Source organism: Arachis hypogaea, chromosome 6, assembly GCF_003086295.3.
Source record: "Arachis hypogaea cultivar Tifrunner chromosome 6, arahy.Tifrunner.gnm2.J5K5, whole genome shotgun sequence".
Classification (NCBI taxonomy): domain Eukaryota; kingdom Viridiplantae; phylum Streptophyta; class Magnoliopsida; order Fabales; family Fabaceae; genus Arachis; species Arachis hypogaea.
The window spans coordinates 33,955,586-33,963,918 of record NC_092041.1 but is presented as its reverse complement, the minus strand read 5'-3'; positions in this window follow the sequence as shown (position 1 = coordinate 33,963,918).

The following is an 8,333-nucleotide window of genomic DNA, read 5'->3' as shown; positions in this document are numbered from 1 at the left end:
AGCTTATCCCAGGAGTTCATGCTATCTTTAGGTTGGGAATCCAACCATATTCTAGCTCTGTCTCTTATAGCAAAAGGGAAAAGCATGAGCCTGTAGACTTCAGGATTCACTCTATTAGTCTTAACAATCTCACAGATCTGCAAGAACTCAGTTAAAAACTGGTAAGGATCTTCTAATGGAAGTCCATGGAACTTGCAGTTCTGTTGCAGTAGAGCAACTAGTTGAGGTTTTAGCTCAAAATTGTTTGCTCCAATGGCAGGGATTGAGATGCTTCTTCCATCAAACTTGGAAGTAGATGTAGTACAATCACCAAGCATCCTCCTTGCATTATTATTTTCGGCTGCCATCTCCTCTTCTTTTTCGAAAGTTTCTGTAAGGTTGTCTCTGGATTGTTGTAATTTAGCTTCTCTCCTCTTCAGAGTCCTTTCAGGTTCAGGATCTGCTTCAACAAGAATGTCCTTGTCCTTGCTCCTGCTCATATGAAAAAGAAGGGAACAAAAAATAATAATAGGGATCCTCTTTACCACAGTAGAGGGATTCCTTTATGTTAGTAGAAGAAGAAGGGAATAGAAGAAGGAAAAGGTAAGAATCCAAACACAAGGGTGAAGATAGTTTCATATTCTTGAGATGAAGAGAAGTGTTAGTAAATAAATAAATAAATAGAATAAGATGAGAAAAGGAGAAATTCAAAAATAAATTTTGAAAAACAGTTAGTGATTTTTGAAAATTAAGAGAAGAAATAAAATTAAAATTAAAATTTAAAACAATTAGTTAATTAAAAGAATTTTGAAAGAGAGGGAGGTAATTTTCGAAAATTAGGGAGAGGAAATTAGTTAGGTGGTTTTGAAAAAGATAAGATATAGTTAAACAAAACAAAAAGTCAACTAGTTAGTTGAAAAAGATTTGAAATTTAATTTTGAAAAGATAAGAAGTTAGAAAAGATATTTTGGAGTTAAATTTTTGAAAAAGATAAAATTTTGAAAAAGATATGATAGAAAAGATATTTTGAAAAGGAATTGATTTTTAAAATTAAAATTTGATTACTTGACTAACAAGAAACTAAAAGATATGATTCTAGAATTTAAAGATTGAACCTTTCTTAACAAGAAAGTAACAAACTTCAAATTTTTGAATCAATCACATTAATTGTTAGTAAAGTTTTCGAAATTTTGAAATAAAGATAAGAAAAATATTTTGGAAATAAATTTTAAGAATTTTCAAAGATAATAAAAAAATTGATTTTTGAAAAAGATTTTGAAAAGATAGAATTTTTAAAATTGAAAATTTGACTTGACTTACAAGAAACAACTAATTTTAAAAAACTTTTTTGACTAAGTCAACTCAAATTTTTGAAATTTTGAGAGAAAAAAGGAAAAGATATTTTTTATTTTTAAATTTTTAATGATGAGAGAGAAAAACACAATTATGACCCAAAACATGGAAATTTTGGATTAAAACACATGATGCATGCAAGAACACTATGAATGTCAAGATGAACACCAAGAACACTTTGAAGATCATGATGAATATCAAGAACATATTTTTGAAAAAAAAATTTGATGCAAAAAAAACATGCAAGACACCAAACTTAGAAATCTTTAATGCTTAGACACTATGAATGCAAAAATGCACATGAAAAACAACAAAAGACACAAAACAAGAAAACATCAAGATCAAACAAGAAGACTTACCAAGAACAACTTGAAGATCATGAAGAACACCATGCATGAATTTTCGAAAAATACATAAAATTTTTTTAAAAAAACATGCAATTGACACTCAACTTAAAAATTGACACTAGACTCAAACAAGAATCACAAAATATTTTTTATTTTATGTTTTTTTGATTTTTTTGTATTTTTTTATTTATTTTTTTTGAAAAACATATAGAAAAAAGAAAATAAGAATTTCAAAAATTTTTAAGAAGAATTCCAGGAATCTTTAAATGTTAGCCTAAAGCTCCAATCCAAGGGTTGGACATGGCTTAATAGCCAGCCAGCTTTAGGATGGCATTACATGCATTGAGGTGATTAGTTGAAGTCTCATTCCAAAAGGATTTGGATATGACTTTACAGCCAGCCAGGCTTCAACATGTTACATGAAACTCTAGAATCCATTCTTAAAAATTTTGAAAAATTTTCGAAAACAGAAGTAAAAAAAAAAATTTGAAAATAAATGAAAAGAAAAATACCTAATCTGAGCAACAAGATGAACCGTCAGTTGTCCAAACTCGAACAATCCCCGGCAATGGCACCAAAAACTTGGTAGGCAAAATTGTGATCTCTAACAATGGCGCTCAACTTGGAATGCGCGTTTATAACTCAGCACTTTCTTCACAACTTCGCACAACTAACCAGCAAGTGCACTAGGTCGTCAAAGTAATAAACCTTACGTGAGTAAGGGTAGATCCCACGGAGATTATTGGTATGAAGCAAGCTATGGTCATCTTGTAAATCTCAGTTAGGCGGATAATAAGTGGTTATGGAGTTTTCGAATATTAATAATAAATAAACAGAAAATAAAGATAGAAATACTTATGTAAATCATTGGTGGGAATTCCAGATAGGCGTATGAAGATGCTGTGCTCCTTTTGAATCTCTGCTTTCCTACTGCCTTCATCCAATCCTTCTTACTCCTTTCCATGGCAAGTTGTATGTAGGGCATCACCGTTGTCAATGGCTACATCCCATTCTCTCAGTGAAAAAGGTCCAAATGCTCTGTCACGGCACGGATAATCATCTGTCGGTTCTCAATCATGTCATAATAGAATCCATTGATTCTTTTGCGTTTGTCATCACGCCCAACAATCGCGAGTTTGAAGCTCGTCACAGTCATTCAATCCCTGAATCCTACTCGGAATACCACAAACAAGGTTTAGACTTTCCGGATTCTCATGAATGCCACCATCAATTCTAGCTTATACCACGAAGACTCTGATTAAGGATCCAAGAGATATGCACTCGGTCTAAGGTAGAACGGGGGTGGTTGTCAGTCACGCGTTCATAGGTGAGAATGATGATGAGTGTCACAGATCATCACATTCTTCATGGTGAAGTGCAACAAATATCTTAGAATAGGAATAAACTGAATTGAATAGAAAATAGTAGTAATTGCATTAAAACTTGAGGTACAGCAGAGCTCCACACCCTTAATCTATGGTGTGTAGAAACTCCACCGTTGAAAATACAAATAGTGATAGTGGTCCAGGCATGGTCGAATGGCCAGCCCCCATAAACGTGATCAATAGTCTCCTAAGATGAATAATAGAATAAAACTGAGACCAAAAATGTGGTCAAAAACGTCTAATACAATAATAAAATGTCCTATTTATACTAGACTAGCTACTAGGGTTTACAGAAGTAAGTAATTGATGCAGAAATCCACTTCCGGGACCCACCTGGTGTGTGCTTGGGCTTAGCTTGAGCTTTACACGTGCAGAGGCTTCTTTTGGAGTTTAATGCCAAGTTGTAACGTGTTTTTGGCGTTCAACTCTGGTTCGTGACGTGTTTCTGGCGTTTGACTCCAGAATGCAACATGGAACTGGCGTTGAGCGCCAGTTTACGTCGTCTAATCTCGAATAAAGTATGGACTATTATATATTGTTGGAAAGCTCTGGATGTCTACATTCCAATGCCGTTGAGAACGCGCCATTTGAAGTTTTGTAGCTCCAGAAAATCTATTTTGAGTGCAGGGATGTTAGAATCTAACAGCATCAGCAGTCCTTTGTCAGCCTTTTATTAGGGTTTTGCTCAGGTCCCTCAATTTCAGCCAGAAATTACCTGAAATCACAGAAAAACATACAAACTCATAGTAAGGTCCAGAAATGTGAATTTAGCATAAAAACTATTGAAAACATCCCTAAAAGTAGCTAGATCCTACTAAAAACTACCTAAAAACAATGCCAAAAAGCGTATAAATTATCCACTCATCAAGAAATCTTAGTTCAAAAAGAGCAAGAGAAAGGCCAAAAGAGACATGAAGCTATCATGGCTAACCTTGCCAAGATTAAAGCCAACTTAGACTCATGAGAGTCATGCTACAAACAAAGCACTTCCACGGATGAATGTGGAGAATCAAGTGAAGAGCAGAGCATGAGAGAGAGATTAGAGACTCTAGTGAAAATAAAGAGTGGGATTTTGTACTAGAGCAAGTGGAGAAAGCAGAAATTATTGAAGAAGAGGAAGTGGGTAAAGATTTAGAAGATGTCAAACCTCCATGGGAATCTAGAATTATGGAGCATTCCTTCAAGAAGCTTGAAATTGAGGACAAAGAGGACCATGCACAACTTCCAACACATGACTTGAGCATTGAGGAAGGTGTACAAGAGGTTGGTGAACAAGGAATTGAAATTGAAGATGCTTGCCAAAAGGTGGAGGTAGTCAAAGAAGAATACAAGGGAGTGGAACTTGCAAGCACCTTGCCAAAGCCGTTTGAAGCCTCTCTCACTAAGAGACCATCCATCTTATCATTTGAGTGGGTAAAACTCATATCCTTAAACTTTATTATCCCACTTGAATATGGCTTACTTGAAACGAATGGTTAACTTAAAGCTCTTTGTGGAGTGAAGAGTAAGAGAGAGTTGTGTAGTGGTTGGAAATATAATCCTAGGTTCATTGTGGTTGAAAGCTCAAAGTTGAATTGCAAAGGTCGGAATCATGCTAAATTGAATGGGTCTAGAAGGAGAGTTTGGTGTTTAAAGGAGAATTCTAAGAACTTGCCACCCGAATGGAATAATGATAATCAACTTGAAGACGGGTGTAGAAACAAGATATGGGATCCCGGAATATATGAAGATCAACTTTGGGAGCCCTTAGCTTGTGTGGAACTTCATCAAAGCTTGGTGCTATTGATTTTGAATTGTGGAGCTTATTGGAAGTCCAAGCATTGGTGGGAGTTCAAGGAAGAGTACAAGCACAAGCCACCATGACAAGGAGCTTCCCAAATGTTTATCTTAAGGACTTAAAATAAAAGTGTTAGATGGGAAACACCCCACCATGGTAACATCTTTTCACTTTTCTCTATTGTATATATTGGTAAATAAGTTTATTTCTGTGTTTAGCTTAGTTTGTTGAATTTATTTGGTAGTCTAGTGTCTTTAATAAGCTTTGGTGGTGTTTAGATGCCTATTTGGATGTTTAGAATGCTTGGTTTGGTGCTAGAACTTGAAAAATTTTGAAAAACAGAGCACCCCGTCACGCGTACGCGTGATCCCCCTAAAACTGAGCGTGCCAGGATTGTGCTTGGACTGTGCCATCGCATGGTCCAGATAGTGAGTTGTGCGCGTAGTACGCGGGAACCGTGCGTCTAGCATAATTTCTTCCCATGCGTAGACGTGACCCACGCGTACGCGTCACACCCTATTTTCTCTTTTCACGGCTACGTGTGCCAGACGCGCACGCATCACATTCCATTCTCCCAACCCACACTTACGCATGACCCCACACGGACGCGTGGGCACCCCTATTTCACCCACCTTCTTTTCTTCTATTCTCTCCATTTCTTTTTTCCTTTTCCCTTCTCCTCTCTTCTTCCCTTCTTTCAACCATCATCCACCACCATCATTCATCATTCACCACCACCATTTACTATTCCATTTCTTAGTTAGTTAGTTTAATTTTCTATTTTAGTAAATTAAGTTGTTAGTTTAGGTTATATTTTCATGCTAAGTGTTGGATTATTCATCTTGTTTGTTGTTTATTGATACTAATTACTGATAAGATGCTATTCTAGCATCATTGTTGTGAATATTCATTGTTGGATTCTTTGTTGAGGTTATATTTTGTTGCTTGGTATTATACTTTGCATTTAGTTGCATTCATATACATAGGTTGCATTTCATAAATTTTACCATTCCTCTTCACTCTTTTGGTTTTCTTGAGCTTAGCATGAGGACATGCTAATGTTTAAGTGTGGGGAGATTGATAAACCGCTATTTTACAGTTTATTTTGTACTAAATTGAGTGGATTTTATCCATTATTCTCACATTTATTCATAGAATTCGCATGTTTTACATTTTCCTTCCTAATCTTGTGCTATGACTAAAAACATGTTTCTTTGGCCTTGAATTTGCTAATTTTAATTCTCTCTTATTACCATTCGATATCGTGATATGTGTGTTAAGTGATTTCAGGTTTTCTAGGGCAGGAATGGCTTAGAGGATGGAAAAGAAGCATGCAAAATTGGAAGGAACACAAGAAAATGAACTTTTGAGAAGCTGGCGGCGACGCGCACGTGTGGACGATGCATACGCATGACTGGTGCAGGAGACAAGCAATGCGCACGCGTGACCAAGAATTTGTTCAAGCGACGCGTACGCGTGAGCGATGCGTACGCGTGATAGAGCGTCACGTGCTGCAATTACAGAAAACGCTGGGGACGATTTCTGGTCTGCTTTTGACCCAATTTCAGGCCCAAAAACACTAATTAGAGGTTGCAGAGTGAAGCTGGAAGGGGGAATGATTCATTCACCTTTCACTTTTCACATTAGTTAGGTTTAGATGTAGAATTCTAGAGAGAGAGGCTCTCTCCTCTCTAGGTTTTAGGGTTTCTCTTTTCAGTTTCTCCTTAGGTTCAGGTTTAATCTTCCTTTAATTTAGTTTTCTTCTACTTTTATTTGTTCTAGTACTTTAGTTACGTACTTCTATCATTGATTCCTTTATGTTGCCAACTTAGTTTATGAATTCTTCTTGTTTCCTTTAATCCATATTAATGCAAGTTATGTTTTCATGTTTAAGATTGTCTTTCCTCATTTGTTATTATTGATTCCTTGCAATTGTTGGTTTTAGATTTTACATTCCATTATTACTTTTCTATGCTTTTATCTTGTGCCTCCCAAGTGTTTGATAAAATTCTTGGGTGGATTTTTATTTATATTTTTATGTTCTTGACTTAATTTAGAGACTCTTGAGTTATCAAAAGTCTTTTGTTGATTGGTGATTGAAGATTGCTGGTTAGCTTGAACTTCACCAAAGCTAGTCTCTCACTATGAGTTGACTAGGACTTGTGAACTCAAGTTAATTGTATGCACTTGACCTTCCTCCATTGGTTAGAGGTTAACTAAGTGAAGGCAATTCACAATTACCATCGCAATTGATGATGATAATAAGGATAGGACTTCTAATTCTCAATCCTTGCTAGGAGCTTTCTTAGTTATTAGTTTATTTTTCTCGTAATCTATATTTTCTTGTTCCTTATTTCAAAAACCCAAAAATATAATTTCCCATAACCAATAATAAATACACTTCCCTGCAATTCCTTGAGAGACGACCTGAGGTTTAAATACTTCGGTTAATTTTATTGGGTTTATATTTGTGACAAACAATTTAAATATTGACTGAGGATAATTTGTTGGTTTAGAACTATACTTGCAACGCGATATTTTTGTGAAAATCTCTACTCCATAATCATAAAAGGCATTTTCACAAACACCTTATATGCACTAAAGAAAAACATTATAAAATTGAGAAATAAACTCAAATCAAAGCTACCCACTAACAATAATTGCTAATAACAAACTAAATAACAACAATGAACATGAAAGAAAACTCAATGCATTAATAAAAAGTAATTCCAATAAGATCCAAATTCAAATCTCAAAATAGCTAGTATGGAAAAAGTACTAAGTGAAATTAAAGAGTAGAAACTACAATTAAAACAACAAGAAATGAAGTTAAAAAGATCTGATCCAAGAATTCAAGTGACAAAGAGCAAGAAACCCTAAAACCTAGAGAGAAGTGAGAAGTTCTCTCTCTAGAAAAACAAAGAACAAAACTAGCTAAAATTAAGTCTAATTATGTGTATGCTTAATTGCCCCATTTCCCCCCATCAATTCTTGGCATTTTTCCATTCAAAATCAAGTTGGATTTGGACTTGGAGTCTCTCAGAATTCGCCAGTCATGATTTCCATAAATGAGTCACGTGCTAAAAGTCACGCGTACGCGTCGATCACGCATAAGGTCACGCGTACACGTCATCTGAATTTTGCAATTGTCATGCGTCCGCGTCCTCCATGGATGCGCGTGGGAACCAGCTTCTCCAAATCTCTATTCTTCATGTTCCTTCCATTTTTTCATGCTTCCTTTCCATTCTCTAAGCTATTCTTACCCTATAGATCCTGAAATCACTTAACAAACGCATCACTGTATTGAACGGAAATAGGAGAGGATTAAATTTAACATTTTTAAGGCCTAAAAAGCATGTTTTGAACTATGAAACATAATTAGGAAGGAATCATAAAAACATGCAATTTATATGAATAAGTGTGAAAAATATTGATGAAACCTACCAAAATTAACACAAGATAAACCCTAAAATTGGTGTTTATCAACGATCT